At 39.1% G+C, this 24,497-nt stretch overlaps 1 pseudogene; it reads left to right on the top strand.

Moving 5' to 3' along the window:
• The window catches only part of LOC114028765, a 28,541-nt pseudogene extending 5,100 nt beyond the window's left edge, over positions 1-23,441 (top strand).
• Positions 23,442-24,497: the final 1,056 nt, after the last annotated feature.

Here is a 24,497-nt window from a genome sequence, read left to right as displayed (position 1 = left end):
TTGCTGACTCCATCTTCAGCACCCTCTACCTTATAACACCTAGCTGCTGTCATAAGATTGATATTTAAATTAAATTTTATTTTATTGTAGGATACATATTCTCTCTTTCCCAAAGTTTAAAAAGCAAGAAAAACAAATTCCTTGTTACAAACACGTAAAGCAGAATAAATTTCCACACTGGCCATGTCCAAAGATAAAAAGATATGTCTTGATCTGTACTGTCTAAAACCTCTCTATCAGGAGGGGAGGAGCCCCATCACAGAATTTAGAACTGGAAGCAAAATCATCTCATCCAACTCCCTCATTTGAAGGTTGAATACTGACACTTTGAGAGGTTAAATGGTCACTTAATCCTTCTTAGCCTTACTTTTCTCATCTGGAAAATAGGGATAGAATAGCACCAATCTCACAGAGTTGTGGTGAGGATCAAATGATGTAACAGATTTGTCATATGTCACTTTGCAAATCTTAAATTCCCTCTCTCTTGTTTTTATAATGCATCATCTTCATTTCTGAATATGTCCTGTTCCCATTCCTTACTCAGAGAGTCATTCCTTGTAATCAAGAATAAAAAAGAGAGAAAAAGAAAATGGTTCAGCAAAACTAACCAAGACATCAATTGATTCTGTGTTTCCCTACTATGTGTTGCACATAGTCAGTGCTCAATACTTTAAAATTATTTGGTGAATTTTTGAATTTGTTCTCTTTTGGATGAAAAGGAACAGTATTCAGAGGAGGTTACTTTTCGGGCAAGCCAATGAGACTTTTCCTAATTTGCATAATTTCCCCCCCCATGCCTCTACCCCTCAAATCCCTTGTATTTATTTTGAATATATTTCATATATATGTATAGGTATTGTTTCATTTGATAGGATGTAAGTGCCTTGAGGACAGAATCCATTTCCTTTTTGTCTTTGCATCCTTAGCACCTAGAGCACAATTGCCTAGCATACAGTAGATACTTAGTGAATGTACATTGATTTAATTCAGTTAAACAAAAATTTATAAAGGGCCTACTGTGCACCAGGCTCTGTGATGGGTCCTGGGGATAAAATATGACAAATGAAACAATCTCTGCCCTCAAGGAATTTATAATACTGGACAATTCCATTTCATTTAAATGTTTCTTTAATTATGTATTAAATTTGGTATGAGGAGTTTTAAAGAGCCATCAGTGGCCCCAAATCATTCATTAAAAAAGTAGAGTGATTTGCAACATCTTTCTGTAGACTATTTAAAAAGCTTTAGATACCTGTATCTTCCTGTGAAAGCTAATGGGCATCGATTGATTCTGTAGGCATTTGGTCAACAGTTATAGACTGGAAGAATTGCAAAGGACTTTAGAGTTCATCTAGTTCAATCCTTTCATTACAAAAATGACAAAATTGAGACCTCAAGAGGTGAAATAACTTGTTTGGAGGTCATGTGGATAGACCACATGAGTGGAATAAGCTCGAAGAGTGAAGGTGGCCAACTCAGGTATTTTGAATTCTCATCCGGTGTTCCTTCCATTGCATGTCTACAAGAGTTAGAACCCTTTGGTCCATGACTTGAGCCTGGCTAAGAATTATCCTTTATGCTTCTCTGAACAAAGTCTTTGAAGGATGTTCCTTCCCGCCTAGTCAGTACAATATGGATGAATGCTTGTTCTTTTAGATTGCTCCTGTAACACCTTGTAATATTAATTTGTTTTGTGCCTTGAGGCAATATAATGGCCCCTAAGGTCTACATGGTACCCTTTTTTGTACTTTTAGGGAATTTATCTTAGGTGAAAAGTTATGGGTACAATTACACTGAACCCCCAGTTAGGAACATTTCTAACACTGAGCCACACATTTGGCTCTCTGCCTTGATTTATATTTATTTTTATGTGTAGGTAACACATGACCTCTTTGTAGATTGAGGCACAATTCATGTTGCTGGAAAAGTTTGGGTAGTAAAGCAGCAGTGTCTGTGAATAGACAGCTCATGGCATCAGCCCAAGTCTTTTGCTCTGAGATGCCAGGAGGGTCAATGCCCCTCCTCAATATCCCTCTTCTTTGCCATAACTAAGTTTTATTTTCTCATTCTCTTTTCACTGGTTGCCCATGGGCTGATAGTTCTTTCTGGCACAGTTTTCTATGATACCATTACTTCCTCTCTTCATTCAGACCTTAGGAATCATCTCTATTCTGGTTCTGAGATAGCTCTTCCTTTTTATACAAGTTCCTTGGGACATGACAAAGTCCCTTATGCAGTAGCTTTGATTGATTCAAGGAGGTATACAGGCCCTGTTCACACTCAGCTCTGATTGATTCAGACAAGAAGTGTTCTTTCTTAACAAAAATGATTGCTTTTAAGTAAGGCAGGATAATCAATGGAGCCCTTATGCCCTTATACTTCAAATATTATGAAGCTGGATTTTGAATGACTCAATCACAACTGTTCCTGGACCTTATTTTGGGTGCATTTTATTCCATAGATGCCCTCCTTTTCCTCTTTTCCTCTGTCTCTCAATAGTATACTTCTATACTCAACAATCCAATTTGTTTTTTTTATCAGATGCATTTTCAACTGTGTCCTATCCTGTGTCATACCCAACAAGCCTTCCCTTATAACAAAGACTAAAAAACCAATAAAAAAGTTGACCAAACCAACCAACACAATGACACAGTCTCCCAGTATAAGCAATATTTTATATTAATAGTCTTCCACTTCTACAATATAGGGAGGGAAAGTACATTATCTCATTTTTTTCTCTTTGCCTAAACTTGGTCGTTATACTGATATAGCATTCAGTCATGCTTTATTATTCTCATTTATATTTTCATTGTAGTCATTGTATGTGCTATATTCTTGGTTCTACTTACTTCATTTGGCATCCATTCATACAAATCTTTTGATTTTATCTTTCTTTTTAATTCCATATGACTTACCATATGAAGATATATAATTGACCAGATGATTTATTTTATAAAAATGGTTTCTGCATTATTTCATGTGTAGTACACAACCTCACTTTCTAAAATGTTTGTCTGACATGTAAAAAAGTACAGGCTGTGTGATTTAGTAGAAAGACCATGGGATCTGAAGTCAGAAGAATTGGGTTCAAATTCTGTTTCTGCTAAGACATGTTTTACCAATTAGCAATTAGGATTCCTAATTATATGACCTTGTACAGGTTAATAAATCTCTCTAGCCCTTTTCCTTCATCTGTCAAATGAAGGAATTGGAATAGATAATGTCTAAAACCCTGTTAAATATCTTATTAAGTTAGGGTATCTGGTTGGTGCCAACTGCTAATATTTTGCAACCTATTAGTTTGGTTACAAAAAAAATGAGGCAGGATTGGAAAACGGAATCTCCTCTCCACCATTAGACTCTGTTTTCAGTGCTGTATTTTCTGAGTTATTCCATAGGATATACTGCTGCAGTCTTTCAATGTGTAGTATAGTTTAGAGTATATGGGTCTGATGTGCAGTTAGTTTTAGTGCCAGCATATCTGTCAATGCCAATTGTCTTTACACAAACTGGGGCATATATAAGCATAACTCTGATCTCAGAAAACTCTGCTGAGTAGATTTCAAGATAGCCAAATGCTTGGGATGAAAGCCTGTCTGTAATTAGCCAGTTTGGCTGTCGATAAAATCTGCAGAGTGTATCTGTTGGTTATTTTAAAAATCTGTTGCTGGATTAAACACACATGAATAGATATGTGCTTGTCATTGCATATCTAAATATGTACATGTGTCATTTTATTTATATAAAAAAAGCAGTGTGGCATGGTGGATAGAGTACACATAATCAGAAAGACTTGGGTTCAAATCCTGCCATATATACATATATATGTATATATTAGTGAGCCTGAGCAAGCCACTAATCATCCTCAAGTCTTAAACAACTCTTATGATTTCCAGAAGAGCTGCAATCTACGTAGGTAGAGAAATATCCCACCAGAAATTCCCAGCACTGACAAAATCCCAGATGCATCATATATTAGCATATATACACTGCACATTTCTTAGATTTGCTGCCCAGGAGCCATAGAGCATTTTATCTCAGTGTTAGCCCAGGGAATTAAGACCTTCACTGAATACTATTCCAATCATGTAATCCTGTTAGTCCAAAGTGATTCTCAATAGCACTTGACAGGACCATGACAGCATTGGTGTATGTATTAAAACAAACTGAACTATTTTGTTTTTATGTACACATTGGTACTTGTCGACACACTATTAAATTGTTTTAATAACCACTACTTATAAAGGTGTATATCTTGGTTGTTAAAAATCCAATACATTGTAAAGTACACATTATATTAAAAATATTGCTCTCCTAGGAAAATTGTAATTACAAGATTTCTGTGACGGAGGACACAGCCAACCAAATGTTGCTTTGTCTGGTCTTTGTATAACCCATCACAAGCTGAAGATGAGCTTGTCATTGAATCAACAGTGATGAGACAAGCTCTCACCTGGGAATTTTAGGGGCTTAGAGTATGGTGTCAGTTACTGCGCAATTAACTACAATTCTGCGTGATTATTTTTGGTTACAGCTGCAGTCTTGATGAAAACCAAAGACAGACCTTTTTTTTTTTAAATCCCCCCCAAATCGCTCTTTTTTAAGCAGTTTGTTTATCATGGTCTTCTTGTGTGGAAGATGGGAGACAGTGATAAATTTTTCAGCTAGTGACAGGTTTCACCAAATGGGGCATGTTTGCTTGGTGAATGGCTACGTAAATCCAGTCTGATGCACACACGCAGTCATTTCCTTCAGCTCCTTTGCTAAAGTTTGACCTCCTGGCTGCCTTTGAAATAACATCCAGACAAATGTTTGCAATGGTCCAAGGTATGAATACGAATCAGTGTACACACGGCCCTTGAGGTTTAGAATGGAATCCAATGCCACAGCTGAGATAGGTTTCTCACAGATATTTCAAGCTACCTTACCCCCCATGGAACATTTCAGACTTAGCTGAGGAAGTCTGATTTTCTTCTTTGCCAGTGTGAAAATCCCAGAAAAAAACATGTAAGGAAGAATTTTTCATTTCTCATAGTGCTTCCATTTCTGATTTGTTCAATTTTTGAAAATGGTTCTTCATGGCTTAATTAAAAACGGAATTATCTTTCAATTGTGCATCAATAAGCTTTCACTTTTAGGTGGGTATCATGGCCTCAAGCCATCCTACTTCTTACTGGCTGTCATAGATCCAGCATATGTTCTGCTAATATCCTAGAGCCAACTCCCCATTAAATTAACTTGTGTGGAGAGGGAATCCGATGGGGAGTCAAAGAGGTGTGTATGTACAGGATTTTTTGTTTTTCCTGTATGTATATAAACAGAGGAAACATAGCATGGTGACCTATGAAGTCAGGAAGACCTAGGTTCAAATTCTCCCTCTGATAAATATTGGCTAGGGCAGGTGTGAGGAACCTGTGGCCTTAAGGCCACATGTGGCCTTCTAGGTTTTTGGGTACAGACTTTTGACTGAGTCAAAGTTTTATAGAACAAATCCTTTTACTGAGGGGATTTGTTCAGTGAAGTTTGGATTCAGTCAAAGGGCTGCACTTGAAGACCTAGAGGGCTACATGTGGCCTGGAGGCCTCAGGTTCCCCACCCCGGTCTAGGGGATACTGGACAAGTCGCTTAAGTTCTTAATGCCCCATACAACTCTTTGAGATTATAAATTGCAGAGCAGGTTTGAGTCTGCATTAGTAGAGGAAGTTTCCTATACCAATGAAATTATAGATCTGCTCCTATAAATGTATATATGCATATAATATACATATATGCATAGATATATGTGCTCATGTATGTGCTTATATGTATAACCAGACATGTGGGCTACATATACACACATATGTGACCAGGTCTGAGGTCATGATACCCATCTGCCTAAAAATGAAAGCTGATGGATGGGCAATTAGAAGGTAAAGCCATGAAGAATCACTTCTAAACACAGAAAAAAAAATCAAGAATCAGAGCACTTGAGGAATGAAAAAATGTGTACGTACATATGTGTGTACACGTACACAAACATATATATACACCCCCCCCACATAAACATGCACACAAATAGGTGTATTATATATACATGTACGTATACATATATTTTCATATGTACACATTAACACATGGCATCACGGGACCCAGTTTTGTGTAGTAATAGAAAGTACACTGAATTTGGAATGAGTAGATCTAGGTTTGAGACCTGATGTTGCTTCTTGTAACCTGTGTGACCTTGGCCAATTTATTTAATATCTCTTGGCCTTAATTTCCTAATTTGTATGTCTAATGAAGGGGTTGGACTAGATAACCTCTAAGGTCCTTTCCACCTTAAAGCTATGATATAAACACCTACTCCTCCATTAAGCCTTCTATTAGCTTGGAGAACTTTTTGCTGTATGGAATCGCTCATAGTACTTTACAGCTCTCCTTTGAATGCTACCTAATTTAATCTGTGTTATAATTAAATAGTTCTAAATGTAGAGCTAGAGGGGATCATCTAATCCGGGTCTGCAGGGTTGCCATTGCGCATGCTCCTTTGGTCACATAACCCACACCAACCTACTGGAGTCAGTCTGTCTCTAGTGTGATCTATCTGCGGGCCCCAAGAAGTTTAGCCTATTTGAATTTTGGCTCCTACCTACTGCCAAATTGTGCAGGCCTGATCTAATCTAGCCCTCTCATTTTACAGAAGAGGAGATGGAAGCCCAGAGAGGTCTCATATTTGCCCAAGGTCACACAAGAAATCAGTGGAAAAGGGGTTATTTGAACCTAGTACTTCTGATTCTTTTGCCTCTTCATTTTCCAGTTGAGGAACTTGTTGAGGAAAACAAAATGACTTGCCTGGGGTTACCCAGCAAGTTAGAACAGAGCACTAGTTTACCTATTTGTTAAATTTCACTTGTGACAATATCAATCTACATGATATAGATGTAGACATAAATGATATAGATATTAATATCAATAGAGTTGTAGAGGCAGCTAGATGGCTTACTGTATAGATTGCTGGGCCTGGAGTCAGGAAGACCTGAGTTTAAATGGGGCCTCAGACGACTACTAGCTGTGTGACCCTGGGTAAGTCACGTAACTTCTGTTTAATCCATTGGAGAAGGAAATGGCAAAACACTCTCATATCTCTGCCAAGGAAACCCCATGGACAGCATTGGCAAGCCATGATGCGTGAGTTCACAAAGATTTGGGCATGACTGAATGACTAAACAACAATGACAATCAATATCATTATAGACAGAGATACTGATATCATTGTAGATGGAGATGATGTAGATGCAGACATAAATAATGATATACTTATCAATATCAATATAGATGGGGCAGCTAGGTGGCTCAATAGATAGAGCAGTCAGCCTGGAGTTAGGAGGACCTGAGTTCAAATCCGACCTCAGACACTTACTAGCTGTGTGACCCTGGGTAAGTCACTTAACCCTGTTTGCCTCAGTTTACTCATCTGTAAAATGAGCTGGAGAAGAAAATGGCAAACCACTCCAGTATCTTTGCCAAGAAAACCCCAAATAGGGTCACAAAGAGTCAGACAGGATTCAACAAAAACAACAACATCAATATGGATATAGATATGACAATATCCATCTATTTAATTTTGCTTTAGTTATTAAGAAGGCAGACCTCAGAGATCTATAATCTTACTCTTTCACATTTACACATTGTTCTTTAACACGAAAGTTGGTCAACAATCTCTAAAGAAACAAGGAAACACAATCCAGCTGGTACATCTTTGAAGGTTTTTATTTGTTTCTTTGGGGTCTTTAAGGGAGACCACATGGCATAGGAGATATAGTGTTGGGCTTAGATAATTGTATCGCCACTTCTGCCCCCTCCCCATCCACTGCTCTAAGCTGTCTTTCTTACATCTTGTTGTTGTTCAGTTATGTCCAACTCTTTATGACCCCATTTGGGGGCAAAGATACCTGAATAGTTTGCTATTTACCTCTCCAGTTCATTTTATAGATGAGGAAACTGAGGCAAATAGGGTTAAATGACTTGACCGGGGTCACATAGCTAGTGTCTGAGGCTGGATTTGAACTCAAGTTTTCCTGACTCCAAGCCTCGCACTCTATTCACTGTGCCACCTAGCTATATTATATACATCATCTACATCTATATTGATATCAATATATCTATATCTATATTGACACTGATATCTATATCAATAACTATGTATATACCTACATTGATATCAACATCTATATCTATATCCATCTATATTTATATCTACATCATTTATACCTGCATTTATTTATTTATTTGGCTAGGCAATGAGGTTAAGTGACTTGCCCAGGGTCACACAGCTAGTAAGTGTTATGTGTCTGAGGCTGGATTTGAACTCGGGTCCTCCTGACCTGAGGTGTTCTATCTACTGCACCACCTAGCTGCCCCTTATACCTATATTTATTAACTACCTACTATGTGCCATACTCTGTGCTAAGTGCTTTACAAATTTTATCTCATGTGATTCTCTCAACAATTCTATGAGGTACATGCTATTACTATCTTGATTTTACAGTTGAGGAAACTGAGACAGAGGTGAAGGGACTTGTCCAGGATCATTCAGCTAGTAAGTATTTAAGGTTGGATTTGAACACAGGTGGCCCTGACCTCAGGCCCAGTGCTCTGTGTACTATGGCACCACCTATCTAGTGTTCTCTTGGTTCTGTTTACTTCACTGATTCAGGTCATAGAGCTCTTCCTAGACTTTTCTGACTTTGTCCCTTACAGCACTCCTAATCCCTTTGTTCAAAGTCCCACAGTTAATCATAAGTGGATGAGCTAGGAACTGGAGCTAGGTCCCCTGATTCATAAGCTAGTGTTTGTGAAATATACTTGGAGCCAGATGCTTTTCTGTAAATGACTCAGATTTCTTGTTATCTGTTAGTCAACAAGTATTTATTAAATGCTTACTATATGCTAGGCCCTCTGTTAAGTACTTAGAACACAAAAAAAAGGCAAAAAAAAAAGTCTCTGTACTCAAGGAATTTCCATTATAATGCAGGAGACATGTAAATAACTGCATACAAAATATTGCCCATGATCCTGCCATTACTTTGTATACAAAGACAGAAAGTTTCTAAGCTTTTGTCAGTTTGGGGTAACTCACTCCATCAAAGCAGATCCCAACCACCTGTGACAATTTATCTGTCCTATAGAGTTGCCTGAGGCATATAGAAGTGACTGGGCCAGGGTCTTAACCGTATTGACTGTCAGGAGTGGGGTTTGAACCTAGGTCAGTCTGCGAGTATTTATTAAGCTCTTCCTGTGTGCAGGGCGCTGTGCTTAGCACTGGGTACACAAAGGCCAAAACACGGTCTCTGCCCTCAAAGGGCTTGTATCCCACTGGGGCAGAGAACATGTAAATAACTATGTACATAGAAGATCTATCTCTACAGAGTGTAATGGAAGGTGATCTCAGAAGGAAGGGACTTTGGGGAAAGGGTCCAGGAATCAGGAAAGGCCTCCGACAGAAGGTAGAATTGGAGCTGAGTCTTGGAGGAATCCAGAGAAGGCAGAAGGAATCCATGAAGCAGAAATGAGGAGGGAGAGAATTCCCGACATGGGGCACATGGTGACAATGCTGAAGTGGGAGATGGCATGTCATGTGGGAGGGATAACAAGATGGCCAGTGTCACTGTATGGAGAAGTATCTGGAAGAAGGAAGGTAGAAGAAGACCTGAAAGGTAGTGAGGAGCCAAGTTGTGAAGGACTTTGAAAGCCAAAGAGAAGATTTTACCTTTGGTCCCCGAGATAATAGGAAGCCATTGCAGCTAACTGAGGAGGGGGACTGAAAAATGACTGAACATGGTCAGGTCTGTATTTTAGAAGTACTTTGGTGGGGGTAGCTAGGTGTCACAGTGGATAGAGCACCGGCCCTGGAGTCAGGAGGACCTGAGTTCAAATCCGGCCTCAAACACTTAACATTTACTAGCTGTATGATCTTGGGCAAGTCACTTAACCCCATTGCCTAGCCCTCCCCCCCAAAAAAAAGATACCAAAGAAGTACTTTGGCAGCTGAGTGGAAAATGAACTGGAGCAGGGAAAGACTTGAGGCAGGAAGTCAGCAGAGTCTAAGAGTTGTCCAAGTGATAGGTATTGAGGGCTTGAACCGGAGTTGGTGACTGTGTATCTTCCTAATTCCAAGGACAACACTCTGTTGCCTCTAACATTACTTTATATTGATCCAGAAATTAAAGTCTAGCCCCATGAGAAGGGAGCAGAGAAGAAAGAGGTAGCTACAGGGACCTATCTGGGCCAGATGCTGTCATAGAGGAAAGTGGAAGTCCTCCTAGACCTGATCCCTTTGGCTTTGCTCCAAAAAATCAGTCAACTGAGGACCCAAATGTATTGCTGGTGCCAACCTCTTTGTGAAATTTGAGCTCTATGGCTAAGAAGAATAAGTTACAAAGCACTTTGAGACCTCTGAATCTAAAGCATTGTATAAGTATATGCTATCACCTCCACTTTCTAGTTTTTAAAGTGATCTTTCTGTTAATTAAAAAAAAGAGAGAGAGAGGAAGACATAATTTTCATTTTTTCTTCCTGACCAACTTGTGGCCATATTAAATGTTAATATCGTGTTCCTTTGGGTGCAGATAATTAGGATGTTTTTGTGACTAGTTAAATCTGACTTGTGAAGTGTGTTATTTAACAACATACATGCTCTATCAGCACTTCTATTGACTACAGTAAGTGGGAGTCAGACGATCCAATGCACCAGCTTTCAGCTCATAATGGAAAAAGGAGGGGAAAAGAATAATGCATCGGGTCAGCTGATACAAAAGTATATTGAAAGCACTTACTTCATGTGCTTTAACCTGAACCTCCCTATTACCCTGAGGACCAAATATAAATTTCTTTGTTTGGCATTTAAGATTCCTCACAGTTTGTCTCTAATCTGCCTTTTCAACCTTATTTCGTATGATTGCCCTTCATGTTCTCAAGTCCAGTCAAACTAGCATGACGTGGCCATATGCCCAAAATGCTCTACGTCTTCATCTCAGCTGCTTGGAACCCCTAGTCTCCTTCAAGACAGCTGAAGCATCACTTTTTACATGAAACCTTTTATGATTCCCCACCCCCAACTATTAGTGCCTTCCTTCCGAATTATTTTGTATCACACACACACACACACATACACACACAGGATTGAACAGGATATGAGCAAAGGTGCTCTTCCTGTTTCTGATTATGGTTGATTTGGAGGTGGTGATGGAGTTGTCCCCTCACTGGAGACCAAACAGGAAAAGATTAAATTTTAAAAAGAGATACATTTTGTGATACCTACGCATACATGTTGTTTCTTCCAGTCTCTATGAAGAAAGGGACTATTTTCTCTTTCTATCACCAGCATCCAGCATAGCATCTAGCGCATAGTAGGGCCCTTAATAAATGCATGTTGCTTAATGCTCAAGTAGGGGAGTGAGAATTGACCAGACCCCCTGTCACAACTGATGAAACAATTACTATTGCAATATTCTTAGCCTTTGCCATGTTAGTTGCATTGTGGCTTGTATCATGAGCTGTTTCCCTCCAGCCTTTGCTGATGGTCTTGTACTCCTGTCCATAGGAGACCTATTAGTACAGAGACCACCAGTGTACTCCACAGGCCTGATCCACTAGGGAGCACAGCATAGGATGATATTTCTTTGAGATCTTCATAGAAAGCCAAATGATTTCATAGGGTCATGGTAGGAATTAGCTGCTTTCAGATGGCCATTGCCAATCCCCAGAGAATTTTCAGACATCTACAGAATAAGAAATAACTGTAATTTGCATCTAAAGGCCCAGCAGACTTTCCTTTATAGGTTTCCCTTTCTGGGAAGTCTTAAGAGTTAGACCCATATGTAGGTCTTTCCCTGCAGATGGTGTGATGACTTTTGCATGGGAATCTCATCTCAGTTCCTGGCCTGTTTTTCACTATACAATAACTTATCCCCTGTGACCAATACTTCTCTAGTTAGATGTATGTGGGGGAAAATAACAAATGTTTCTCATTTGGGAAGGACATCTGGTCACCGGTCAGTCACCCTTTTAAGGAAATCTGCCTCTGGCCTTTGACTGAGCTGGAAAGTAGTCTGGTGGGTTTTAAAGTTGCATCTGGATAGCTTGGAAAATGAGCTCCAAACATGCAGAGACCTTCTCATCCATCACTGCTGGGAGGGCCTCACTGGTTCCCGATGGCATCATGGGGGGACACTGAGGGAGGAAGTAGCAAGTAAGCAGACCACTGGACAGACAGAGGATGGTGCCATGGGGAAGGGGCCCATTTCAGAGACAAAGTTAGACTTCTTCAGGCTCAGCAGGCTAATCACTCGCAGCTGAGAGCAAGCAAACCATCCAGCAAACCTGATCCATCTGCTGATTGAACATTTGAGCTGCAGCAGCAGGTTTTAAAGACATTTGGGGGAAACCATTGGTTTGGGGGGGGGGTGGAGGGAAATAAGAGAGGAGGAGAGAGAGGGTAAAGAGAAAAAAAAACTTCCTCCTTGGTGTCATGAGCCAGACTAAATTAACGACTAATGAAAGCAGATTGTATTTAACGGATTTTAATATAAATTAAGTTTAATGATGACACATTTAAAATAGTACACTGAAATCAGCTTGTATTAACAAGCTAACAGATGTTGGCATTTTTATTATTAATTATACATTTCATTATCATCTGATTATTGTCAAACATCATTTGACAAGGAAAATTATATAAAAGATTCATACACATTAGTTATGTTGTTAAGGGAATGTGTAAGCCTGTTTATGAATGTAGTATCTTGAGTAAATTTAATAGGATTTTTTTAAAACAAAAATCAAGTCTACCGAAGACCACAGAAGCCAAAGAAATGTATTGCGATGATGTTTTGCTCAGCAGCCCTTCCCATTTATGAATCCCAATGTACTTTGTGGACATCACTATTTTGTCACAGAATGCCATTACCAGCCATGTGCATAGTGGGAAGACATAGCTACCCTCCCATTGGAGAGGAACCAAAGGGTAATGGATACAATGGAGGAGGGAGAGAGAACAAGTAGATGCCTAGGTTTTAATTCCACCTCTAACATGTACTACCAGTGTGAATATTGACAGGTCAGTTTCTTCTGTAAAATGGGGATGATGGCACCCATGATACCAACCTCCTGGGGTTGTTTCTGGGTTCAACAAGGAATATTGATTTCATTCCCATTTGTAAGACAGCTATGTGGAATTATGAAGAGAATTCTAGAGTTGGAGTCAGAAAGACCTGGCATTAGCTGAGTAACCCTGAGAAGGAAAGGAACCTCTCTTGGCCTCTACTTCCCCATCTGTAAAAAGAGGGAGCTGGACTCAGGTACCTCTAAGGTCCCTTCTAGCTCTAAATCAATGATCCTATGAAGATTAAATTAAAAAAAAAAAAGGTAAGTCAGTCACTCCAAATAACCCCAACCAAAAAGGGCCTATTCTTTCCCCCACTGGCAGGAATTCCCTTCTCCTCCCCACTTGGAATGAAATCACCAGCACACAACATACACAATTACTGATGACAGAGATGTTTTACCTGTAATAATAATAAAACCTCATATATGTAGTGATAGTTTTCAAAACACATTTTGTTAATTTCTGGCAGTGTCCAGGGGTGAAAGGCTCCACCCAGAGGAGGGGCACCATGGAGAAAGAGGGGCCTGAAGGTCATCTTCTCTTTCCCCAGGCCCTATGGCTCTGAGGAATGGACTTGGGATTTTGTGGGCTCTGTAGGAACTGTGAACCTAATCCACTTCCCCTGCCCAGAGACCAAGGTGGTATGGGGGCACTATGCTCCCTCTTCAGGTGTTGGGAAAAATGTTTATATGTTTGCTCTTGTTCTATTTTTGAAGTAAATATTGCTTTATTAAAAAAGAAAGTCTACCACACCTATTATTTCATTTGATACCATCCAGTGGGGGAACTATAGGGAACTAAAACCATTCTATTTATAGATGAAGAAATTTAGGCTCAAAATTTAAATGATTTGTCCAAGATTACTTAATTAGTATGGGAAATAGGATTTGAATCCAGGTTTTCCTGGCCCCCAAGTCTAGTGTCCACTGCACCACATTGCCTCAAGTCTGAAAGTCAATGTGCCTTGTATGGCAGACATAATATTCTCTCTTAGGTAGTTGCAGGAGATGTTTGTCACTGGTGTGGAATGTTTGTGGATTAAAGAAGGCATATGATTCTGCTGATCGTGTTGCTATATAGGAAACCAAACGAAGAGGGGCTGTCTAGAGTGGTTTGTCGACATCATGTGTTCAGTCCCTAAGGGGATAAGAGCAAGTGTTGCAGACACAGAGGAGACAAGGCTGGAACCGTATGTTGGTGGAGGGGACAGCTGCTTGATCAGAGTGATTAGAGATGTCAAAAGGCCCTGCCTCTCCCAAAATATCTGCCCACCAGCCTGCCAGACCATCCTACTCTTCTCCTACCCATTCTCAAACTCAAAGGATCATAGATTTCAAGCTAAAAGGAACCTTAGAAATTGTCTAGTTCATCCTTCTCAGTTTATAAATAAGGAAATGCTGGCCCAGAGTAGTGAGACTTGCCAGGAGTCTCACAGGTAGTAGGCGGCAGAATTGGGATTTGAACCCAGCTGTTAGGTGGCACCCATGCCTGGAGTTAGGAAGACTCATCTGCTTGAGTTAAAATCTGGCTTCAGACACTTACTAGCTATGTGACCCTGGGCAAGTCACTTAACCCTGTTTGCCTCAGTTTCCTCATCTCTAAAATGAGCTGGAGAAAAAAATGGCAAATCACTCTAGTATCTTTGCCAAGAAAGCCCCAAATAGGTTCATAAAGAGTCAAATATGACTAAAAAGTGACTGAACAATAATAATGTAAAATCATAGGATCATAGATTTAGAGCTGAAAAGGACTTTAGGGACCATCTAATTCAATTCCCTCATTTTATAGTTGAAGAAACTGAGGCCCATTTTGGTTCAGCACTTGTCCAAAGTCACATAGATTGACCGTGGTAGAGCCAAGATTCTTCCCTAGATTCTACTGCAGTTGTCAAGTTTCCACTATGAAAATACCATCAGTGAGTCAACAAGCAATAATTAAGTACTTAATATGTTCCCGGCACTGTGTTAAACTCTGGGGATACAAAGTAAAACAAAAACATGCAAACAACTTTGTGCATACAATCTATAGACAATGTAAGATGGAGGTCATCTCAGAGAGAAGACACTGGCATTAAGGGTGGTGGGGAAAGACTTGCAGTAAGAGGAGGGGTTTTTAGCTGAGACTTGAAAATGCAACAAAGATGTCAATGTTTGCTTGTTGGTCACTCATAATCCAAAATCTGCACCATCACCATGAGACTGGTTTTCCAAGGATGGACCTTGCTTTGGTAATGCTGTCAGCATCAGAAAGATAGACTCTGTTGCATAGGGATACCTGCATAATTGGCATCATGGGTAGCAATACCAGGGTTTGAATCCTGCCTCAGTCATTGTTGTCTTTTCCCCTGTGCCTTGCATATGGTAGCTGCTTACTAAATACTCATTGAATGAATGGGTTTATAAGGTGCTTAGAGATCACTTGGACTAACTCCCTCTTTTGCAGATAACTAAACTGAGATCTAGAGAAGTGAAATGATTTACATAGGAACATAGTATGTTAGAACTTGAAAGAGCTTAAGTGACTATGTAATCTACAGCTCCCTCTTTGACAGATATGGAAATTTCCTTAAGCTGACATAGTGAGTAATGGCAGTCAGGATGGAAATCCAGTCTCCTGATTCCCAGTTCAATGGTCTTTCTAGTGTATCGTGCTGCCTCCTCAGTCACCTTATAATCTTTTTATAAAAATTTATTTAGTATTTTATACAGTAAATAATTGCTCCAGGGAGAAAAAGCCTATGATAACAATTTAAAAAGTTAGTATTTAAATACTAAGGTTTGCAAGGCACATTACATACATATTATCTCATTTGATCATCTCAATGTCGCTCTGAGATGTTTCACTTATTTGAAAACTTTGAGAGGCACTTGAAGGCCAGAAGCTCCCTCCCTCCCTCCACCCTACCCCCCAACAGAAGTACAGTTGTATAGTAGTACTCATTTTGCTCTATGAAATATATACTTTGCATCCATGTGCATCCTGACATGTGACTGATTTCGTATATATAACCACCCCAAAATAACTCACATGAAAAGCCAGATGAGGGCAACACCCTAGAATAACCGTAAGATAAAACATATCCTGCTGTCAGCACCATTTGCCTGGGCTGCTCATGTCTCATGAACAGAGAGGATGTAGGAATTCCCCAAAGATCCTTCTCTGGCCAACTTTATGTTGTGAAGCATGCTACTAGACATGCCATTAAATGGCATAAGGATTCCCCAAAGGGGAAGCTAAGGGCATGTAACATCTGCCCTCAATCATGAGACTTAGTAGTGCAAATACACTCCACATGTTGTATTACATGCCACAATACTCTTCTTCTGTTAGATGATTATAATATGATGGGAGTGGAGGTTGGCAGGGAGCAAAGAACTCGAGACAGGCTGTGTGTCTCCAGAGTTGTAACTACCAGCTTCTATTTCTGAGGTGTCAGGGGATTAGTAGAGGGAGAAGTGAAGATGGTGGAGGAAGAGATCACCTGGGGTTTGACCACTGGCATAAGGAAGTCTGCCCCAGGATACCATTCTATAGTTCTGAAGGACTGACCACTAATATTGAATGGAAGGAGGGGATGAAGGTGTGGAGTTTCAACTGCCAAAGAAAGAGAGAGAGGTATGGGACAGTGCTTTGGATGGCCTTTAACTTTTGGCACCAGGAAGAAAGGCCAGTTGCCCTTTCCTAGTTATATCTTTGCACTTGGTGCTACGTTCACATTACTGGGATCAGGATTGGATTATTTTCCCTTCTAAAGAGACTTCCATAAAATCCACTCTTTTTTTTCTTCCTGTTGTTAGTTGCCCTTGTGATTCTACGTAGCTATAGGAAGTCCTCCTTGCAGAAGTAGTCTTCTACCAAGTCCAATAATTAAACCCATCACATTATTATGGAGGAAGAATGAAAGAGTTTTCACCTTGGATTTGGATTAAGATATCCCTATCTTTTGAGGAAAGGTCCAAGTGACATTCCCAAGTGAAAAAAAAATCACAAAATGCTATTTCAGTAAATGAATTGAGGAGTCCTCTATAAACCTTCGCTAAAACAATGGGTTGGCTTATCGAAGCTCAGGCAGGAGAGTCACGGCCCTTCATATCAAACACAGGGTCACTCATCAGTGATAATCAGGGGTTTGTTTTCCTTGCTTTATTCTGTGTCAGCACAAACTATGCCCATTCAATACATTTCGACACTGCCAATGACATTCCTTTAAAAAACTAGATTGGTCTCAAGGCAGCTTTTAGTTTAATGGGATCAAAAAGTAATCACGTCTAAGATAAAGGTGAATTTATTTTCTATGTGTTCACATGTTTCCCCCGGCCCTAACTCACTGGGGGAGGGATGACTTAGTAATTGCTAAGCAAGTCAAGTGCCTTCACCTTCGAATGCAAGACAGGCACCCAGCTACAAATCGCCCTCTTTGTGCCAAATAGGGAAAGCTTGGACACGGTAATAATTCTGCCTTTATGTAACTAACATCCCCCTCCCACAAATTACTTTTTAAGAATTAAACCTTTTCAGTGAGAAACTCTTTCACTCTCTTGTTTCATATTATGTTGCCCCTGTTACTGTTCTTTCCAACCTGCTGTTCTCAGTCAAGTGATTTTAAGTGTCAGGAAATTAAATTCTGTACATCCCTCAAACAAAACAAAAAAAGTATGTGTGCTTTGGAAAGTCTCCATCATGAAAGGCAATTTTTTTTTTTTTGGTGGTGAATAATGAGAAACTGACTTCTGATTTGCCTAACCCCTGAGGGGGTTTGAATGTTTAAATGATGGTTAATGTGCCAAATAGACGTGTGAAAGCCTGGGGGATGGGGGAATTACAATCAGGAAAACAAGATATGTCTGTGCCCATGTTTCTGACCATGTCCTGTATGTATGTTTTCCTCAGGGAACTTTTCTTAACTCCTCTAAAATTGGGAAAATTGTAAACTTTTAGATTGATTTTTTTAATGGTGAATGCTTAGGATAAGGCATATTATGTATTTATTTCTGGCATCTAACAAAATGATTTCTAAAAACTGTTTACTAGAAGTAATTAGGCGTGTTTATTCTGGAAAACAGAGACTTGGAGAAATCTTCTCCATATACTTTCTGCACAAGTAGGTATTGTATTATTTGTATTTTTATTTACAGTGTCCATCAGAGTTCCTGGCATATATCTATATTTTTTGGTTGAGTAATTCAGATATTTGAAATGTGGCATAGTGGATGGAGAGCCAGTCTTGGAGCCAGGAAGAACTAGATTCAAATCTTGCCTGAGACACATATTGGCTGTGTGACTTTGGGTTAATTACTTAATCTCTTGTGCTTCAACTTTCTTAAAACCATAAAATGCATAGATTGGCTAATAGGACAAAAAAGGAAAATGACAAATGTTGGAGGAGATGTGGGAAAATTAAGACACTAATGCACTGTTAGTGGAGTTGTGAACTGATTCAATCACTATGTGGAGCAATTTCAAACTATGTCAAAAGGGCTATAAAACTATGCATACATTTTGATCCAGCCATACAACTACTAGGTCTCTATCCCAAAAGAGATAAAAAACAAAAAGGAAAAGGACTTATATGTACAAAAATATTTTAGCATCTCTTTTCTGGTTGTAAAGAATTGGCAATTGAGGGGATGCCCATTAATTGGGAGATGGCTGAACAAGTTGTGGTATATGATTGTGAAGGAATACTACTGTGCTATAAGAAATGCCAAGCAGGGTGCTCTCAGAAAAACCTGCAAAGACTTATAAGAACTGATGCAAAGTGAAATGAGTAGAACCAGGAGAACATTGTACACAGTAGCAGCAATATTGTAAGATGACCAAATTGTAAGATGACTTAGCTATTCTCAGAAATACAATGATCTAAGACAATTTGAAGGACTTATGATGAAAAATGCTATCCATCCCCAGAGAAAGAACTGATGGTGTCTGAATACAGATCAAATCATACTTTTAAAATTTTCTTTATTTTTTCTTGTTTTATTTTTGTCTATATTTTCCTTTACTACATGACTAATATGGAATTATGTTTTGCATGACTATAGAGATAGAACCTATATCAAATTGCTTACCTTCTCAATGTGGGAAGGGAAAGAGGGAGAGAATTTAGAACTCAAAATTTGAAAAAGAATATTTAAAATTTTTACATCTAATTGGGGAAAAATAAAACACTAAACAAATAATTTTAAAAAAAGACTATAAGATGCCAAAAAGATGCTCACCTGCATTGGTAGAGGGAATTCCTTCATTGATTTGCTCCCTATTCTAAGGGTTTGATCTAGTTGTTAGCCTCTGTTTGAAGGTTTGTCATATGGAAAAAAGAAAGTAGTTTTATTCTACTTGGCTTCAGATAAAGAATAAGGACCAATGGAGAGAAGTAATAGATGCAGGCTTAAGAAACATCCAAACAAGTAGATCTGCCCCAAAGTAGAACAGGTTGCCTCAAGAGACAGTGAGTTACCTGTCATCAATAGTTTTCAGGTGACCACTTTTCAGGAATATTGTAGAGGTTATTTGTATTAACGAGCTGGGATGACCTCTAAAGCCCCTTTATAGCTTGAGATCCTGGTGAGATTTCTGTTATGGTATCTATTATTACAATTCCTGTACACAGAAAGGTCGAGCAGTCTCGTATAACTGAGATATAAAATGCCTACAGGGGGCACACATCACCAGTTTCAAAAAGAGAGGAAATAAGGATTCTGGGCCTTCTTGGCTTCTAGGCCTCCTCTTGTTGACTTTGATCTAGAGCTTGACCAATATGTTTCTACCCTTCACAAAGAACTATGAATGGAGTGGACACCAACAGTAATATGCATCCAACTCCGTGGGGATTAGGCCCATGGAGCTTATCACACTGTGTGATATAAGAGCCACCAGTTTCTTATTCAATTTTTTCCTCTCACCTACCAGAGAAGCTTTACCTAAAAGAAGGCTGACCCTGGGCCTTGATTGGCCCTACCTTCCCAGCTGACGTGGGATAGGCCCAGGGATGTGCTGGTAAATGTTTAATAACCAGTCCTCTGCGGGGGGAGGGGGAGGATATGTACACATGACACACTTTTAAGATTAATCTGCATTATTAATATTTTTACCACTTTCTTAGGTTTTAAGAATTAAGGAAAACAACATTAAGGAAAACAACAAATCAAGGCCTGATTTGGAATATTTGCTGATTTCCAAGGTATGAACACTCACACTGAAAATTTAACAATCAGCTCAATCTGGCACCAGGATATCCCTGCCCAGATAGTCCATGGCTTGATTGACTCTCGCCTTTTTAACTCAGCTCTCTGGTTATTTAAGGACACAAAGTGTCCCAGACACACAGAATCTAAGCCCCTTCCAACCTGGTGGATTTCTGAAATGCACTTAACTAACCTTATCCTGCTCTGCTAACCAGACATATTTCCATTTGGAAATAAGAGTGTGTGTTAGTGTGTGTGTGTGTGTGTGTGTGTGTGCATGCACGTGCACAGGGAATATAAGTGCCACTGTATGCTTTTTTGCACATCCTTGCTGCTATGGCAAAATAAAACACCTTGTGCTAAATGTTCATTGAGGGTACTGATAATAGGGTCATTCTTCTGACATATTACTTATTCACATTGTTTAAGACAGAAAGCAGAGCAAATGTAACGGTTTTAGGGTGGAAAAGAAGATGAAACCTAACTCTTCTTTGTATTGAGATCCTCAGATTCACAAGGAAACTGAAGGAAGGTATCCTTCTGCGTGGCAAAGTGAGTACTTCCATTTCTCTTAATTCAGATATATAACTAAATATATATATGTATATATATATATAAATTATATATATATATATATAACCATAATTGAAATGTAATAGCATAATTGGAGAATAATTGAATAAATTTTGGACTATGAATGGAATGGAATTTAATTACCCTTTAAGAAATTATGAAAGTGATAGTTTCAGAGAATCCTTGGAAGACTTGAGTTAACTGATGCAGAGTCAAGTGAGCAGAACCCAGAGAACAACATTTACCATAAGAATATTATAATGAAAAATGACTACTAAAGACTTAAGAACTCTGACCAGATGAAACATACTACCAACCTCCTGGCATATGACTATGCATTTTTATATAAGGATTGTGTTTTTCTTTCAGTTTTTTTCTTTTTTTTTGGAGGGTGGAGTTGGGAAAGAATGAGAGGAGCTTTTGATAGGGTTACCAAAATTTAAAAAAATAAGATAAAAGTAAGAAAAGAGGGTTATTGAAGCACTTATTAAAATACCAAAAAGAGAACAGAAGGAAGGTCAATAGGAAATAGGCAAAATGGATAGTGTTGAAAATACACATTAAATTTGTTGCAAACTTAGAGAGAAAAATGAGTTCCATTGGCCACATATTTGTGGCTTCATGAGCAGGCTAATGTTTTCTTCTGCTTTGTATATGGAAAAGCACATCTTACATTGTTAAATTCAGTATAAAATAATTTATTTTTTAAAAAGAAATACAGTAGTGTAATTGAATCATCTGTGTAGATCACAGAGGAGTAATGCAGAGCAAGGGGTAGTGAGTCAGCCTCCCAGCCAAGATGGATAGATTTAAATTTTGCCTCTGACGTATTTTGGTTATTTGACCCTGGGCAAATGCCAAATCTCCCACCTTGTGTGACCTTAGGGAAATCATACAACCTCTCGATTTCCTTATCCATAAAATGAATGAGTTGAATTAGATGAGTTTTAACCTTTGATCACCTCCCAACTCTTCATCTATGATCCCATGCCTTTTAAGTACACCAAACAGCTCTCTCTCTAATATATATTATATCTAATATAATAATATCACATAATATTAGCAGCAAAACAGCTGCCACTCTCTATTGGTAAAAGTAGGTGCCTGATAGGGCTTCTTATACTGATGAAATCACAGATCCAAACAAACAAAAATATTGAACTTAATTGAATTCCTACTAAGCCAACATTTTATGGTATAGACAATTTGGTGGTACAATGGGTAAAATGTCAGACTTGGAGAAAGGAAGGCCTGAATTCAAATCCAACATCAGACACTAACTATGTGATGGTGGGCGAGTCACTGAACTCCTCCCAGGCTCAGTTTTTTTATATGTAAAATGGGGATAATATAGCATCTACCTTCTGGGGATATTGCAAAGGTAAAATGAAATAATATTTGTAAACTACTTTGCAAAACTCAAAATGCTATATAATTGTTTGTTACTATTATTATGATGACGACGATGGCAAAACCACTCACCCAACTTTAGCAGGGAAGTAAGGACTACCAGGCTAGGAAATTGCTTACAGTTAACTCTAAGGGGATGTTACTTATTTTTTTTAACTAGATGTGTACATATTATAACTAATTTGTCCATATGAGCTAAATTTTTATTTTTTCCCTTTCCCTTATAAAAATAGTGAGACCATCTTCCTACATTATGGAATTATTTCAAAGTTAGGGGGAAAAAAAGAAGACCTCACCACCAACTGTAATTTCCAAACAAGGTCATATTAAACATGCAATGCCAAATGCTGCTCATAGTACTAAACATATCCATATATGTGGAAAGATCTGAGTTTGAATCCTAGCTCTGACACTCTGAATTCTGTGCCTTAATTTCTTCATCTTTATGAGGGAAATAATAATACTTATTACTGTTTACATATACATATACATAATATATAATTATGTTGCAAGGTGAGCAAAGTGCTTTTTAAAATGCTATATAAATATGAGTGATGATGATGATGATGATGATGAAAGAAATGTTCTAGGGATATTAAAAATCTTTCATAGGTGGGAGGAGAACCATTAGGAAGCTATGTCATTCAAGATGGGGATTCCCACAGGTCCTTCTTCTAAGTGAGGCTAGAGGCAGGTTCTCCCTGGAGATTCTATAGCTCTCACCCACAAGATCCTGACTCCAGCACTAAGTGCCTTAACACAGAAACACCACTTCCCCCAGCTACCCATAAACTCTGTCCCCACTGAGACCAGCTGACCCACCTGGACTCAGAGGGGCAGGCCACCATGGTTGATGTGGGTAGAAAGCCAACCACAGAGTGGATGTCTGTGGTCTCAGCTGTGATCTTTCTGAGGCCTTAGGCCTTCAACCTTGTTCACCAGAACCAGCTATGGAAAGGTGATACCTTGGCTATGGCCCAGCTGGCACTCAAATTGACCAGCCAGCTGATCCCACTGTGCATCCACTGTGCCACATCCAGGTACAGCTAGGACTAGATGCTGTCCACCATGGTGAAGTGATCCAGGCATCATGTCAGGCCTGGGGTCCCACAGTATGGAAATGGAGACCCTAACTTCTACTACTACAGCTGCCCTCACCCTCTACAACAAGTATAAAGCCATCAGCAGGAACATTGTCTTGGAAGAAGGTCAAAACAGAGGCTAGCATGGGGACTTCAACTGAAGCTAATATTCCAAACCATCTCAGCCCCAACTCCGACAGACCAATGTCCTTTACCTTCTTACGAGTCTTTATCAGACTTTGTATCAGAGTCTAGGATGAGGAATGGGCTTGGGAGGGCATTCCATCTTTGTCTGGGTCACTGTGCCCTTTCATTACTCCTCTTATCCATGACCAAAAATTGTCAGGGCTGAGAGGTACCTTGAGAATAGTCTGGTCATAGATTCAGAGCCAGAAGGAGCATCAGGGAACATCTGATCCAAAATCTTCCTTTTATTTATGAGAAAACTGAGGCCCAAGAGAGGAGAGTAACTAGCCATGACATTCTCAGATCCTTGGTAAGGAAATTCTCAGGGTGAAGGAATAGAAAGAACACTGACTTTGGACTTGAAGACTTGATTGTGAACCCCCTAGGTAAGCTTGGTTATGAAACTACCTGTATGTATACATATATATATGTATATATGTATATATATATACCCTATATAGTACATAATAATCATATTACCTATATAATTTGGGGCAAATCATTTCACCTCTCTGGATCTCAGTTTCCTCATTCATACAATAAAGAGTTTGGAGTAGATGACCAACCTCTAGGGTTCCTTCTAGGTCTAGAGTTTATGGTTATTCATGCTACTGCTTTTGTCATATCAGTATTATCAGAGAGAACTGACCACTTAAAATGCTTAAGCCACTAAATGTAATAAGCAATGGTGTCCAGAAAAACTAAAAAAATATTAATGGCTACATTTACAGGAGGTACTTGAAGATCAGGGGGAAAAATATGATTCAGCTACTGTAAGAGCAGTATAATCTTCTGGAACATTATTGCTAATAATTCAAAATGCATCACGACAGGAAGTTTAAAATTACTGAGCCCATCAAGTTGTCAGTGTGGCAGACATCCTTTAAGCAGGTCTATTTCAGACTCTGATTATGACCAGGT

This window comes from Vombatus ursinus, unplaced genomic scaffold (genome assembly GCF_900497805.2).
Source record: "Vombatus ursinus unplaced genomic scaffold, bare-nosed wombat genome assembly UNPS02014894.1, whole genome shotgun sequence".
Lineage (NCBI taxonomy): Eukaryota > Metazoa > Chordata > Mammalia > Diprotodontia > Vombatidae > Vombatus > Vombatus ursinus.
Note: the sequence above shows the minus strand (reverse complement) of the source record. Positions and strands in the feature narration are given on the sequence as shown.